We start from the raw sequence: 2,381 nt of genomic DNA, 5'->3' as shown, positions 1-2,381 counted from the left end.
GTGTAGGAAATGTAAGAAAATAAAATAAACAAGTGCATGTGTACACCTTACAATTTTGGCAGCTAGGGTTAGCTAGGGTTTGATGATTTTGCTTGTTCGAAAAATGGTTATGAGCAGCCTTTGGTAGTGGATGAGGGATTAAACATAATTGAGTAAATGCAATGCAAGAATTGTGCATGTGTGAAATGAAAAAAAATTGGACACTTAAAAAATTCTAGGGTTTGCTCATGTGATGGTTCATTAACCTTGTAATGGTCAATTAGTGACCATTTGAATGTGTATGATGAGGAAATAAAGTGAGTTGAGGCTTGGCATTTGTGCATGGGTGAGCTGCCTTGGCTGACCTGCAGGACTGAGCATGAGTCCAGTAGGTTTGGGAAGTTATAAATGGAATTGTAGAGGTTCAATTGGTGCAAGGCCAATTGGACATGAAACTAGACATATAATGGCACAACTTTGGTATAGAAACCTTGCCCAGAAAACTAAACCAAGTTGACCTAAGAATTGCCCTAATCCGGGTGACTTGCATTCTGCCTGGGCAAAATGACCAAATGAACAATGCTTATTCATTTGGTCATAACTTAGTGTAGAAAGGTCCAATTGACCTGAACTTTTACCAGCAGAAAGCTGAGACATAGAGCTACAACTTTCATGAAGAAAACAAATCCAAATTCTGACTATAACCTAGTCAAATTGCCAACCAAATTGGGTTACCAAATCTGGCAGAACCAGTTTTGCCCAGAATTTTGGATTCTGTCCAATCCAGCCAGTTATGGTGTTTAGGCCATAACTGAAGGAGCGAAAGAATGAGAAACACATGTATATACCATTGAATTCAAAAATTTTCACCTAGGGTCATATGTATCATGCATGATTTATTTTTAACTATTTGATTTCAATGATAAACAACATATTAAAACTCTTTTAATATGTTTTTGAATCTGTATTTGCCATTTAAGATTTTAAAATTAATCAGATTAATTTTAGAACCCTAGATTAAATCAAGAACAAATACACTAATCTCTTGATGCACTGCAGTATATTTATGCCTTTCAGATGCATCTTCAGGACACCAGATATTGTCCCTCTAGCTTGTCCACATCAAGAAAATCTATAGTAGCCCTTGAACAGCTTCTAAAGCTTTTTCTATTAATTAGAAAATTAGGTTTTGCCTTTTAAGAGATTAAAGATGTAAACAGGACACTAGAAATAATTTCTAGTATTTTTAATTCAAGAGATTGTTTGCTAATCTCGTGGAATAGACGAAAGATGAAGAAGAAGAGAGGGAGAGCCTCAAGGTGGCTGCACAAATGAGAGCAGCAGCTGGTTGTATATTTTCTTTTCATAACAACACTTATATAGCTAGGTCAACACATTAAACCCTTGCCTCATGCCACCCTCTGCTTAGTTCTAGGTTTAATTGACCCAATCACATTGTGCCAAGTGTCAAACCTATATTTAACCTTAATTTTAATCATCTTACATGATTAAAAGACATTTGGCAAGCTTATGTGTAATGCCATGTGTCACCATCTCATGGTGCCACATGTCACGCAGTGAAACGACTAAAATGCCCCTGTGTCTTAATTTTGAGTTGTCAACCCAAAATAATTATTTCTCTTCTTCTAATCAATTTATATCAAATATAAATTAATTAATTAATCTCTATTAATTAATTTCTCATTAATTAAATTCATATTTAAACACTTTAAATATAAATTTAACTTATACTATACATCTAATAACCTAGAATTAGTTTCAGGTCATGCTAGGGACTTTGCAATCTGATTGCAAACCAAACCTATTTGATTAATCAATTAAACTCTTCAATTAATTAATTAAATCATATTTAATTAGGTGATAACTTGTATATGTGTGTGACTTACTAGGCTCATCACTAATTGGCAATGATATATAATATCAAATCTTAATATCATCAGAACTCTTTCTTACCATAAATGATTTCTCTAAATCATTTTATGCACCTCATAGCCCATGGTTAACACCTAGCATAGCATGCCATGGCCACCCAATCAGTAATAAGGTTTACCTTAAATGAACCTATAATCATATGTTACCATGCACTAGAATCTCTCTGTTACAAAATCCCAACTCAAGCTGGAGTCATGGTTTATGTCAAAAACCATTTGCTAAGAATATTATGTTCTCTTTTAATTTCAGTTCTTGATTAAAAGATTTTCTTATCAGAAACTCTTTTCTGATTAAATCTATCTATCCTGGCCAGGAACTTGAAACATCAAGAATAATTAAATGAACATAGGATTTTATCTCTATTTACTTAAAGGAATAGATTCGGTCTTGATCAACACCTCCATATATAACTAGTAGGAGCCAACACATGCCCATATACCCGTACACAG

This window comes from Hevea brasiliensis, chromosome 15 (genome assembly GCF_030052815.1).
Source record: "Hevea brasiliensis isolate MT/VB/25A 57/8 chromosome 15, ASM3005281v1, whole genome shotgun sequence".
In the NCBI taxonomy this organism is placed as follows: domain Eukaryota; kingdom Viridiplantae; phylum Streptophyta; class Magnoliopsida; order Malpighiales; family Euphorbiaceae; genus Hevea; species Hevea brasiliensis.
The sequence above is the reverse complement of the archived record's forward strand: the minus strand, read 5'-3'. Positions refer to the sequence as shown.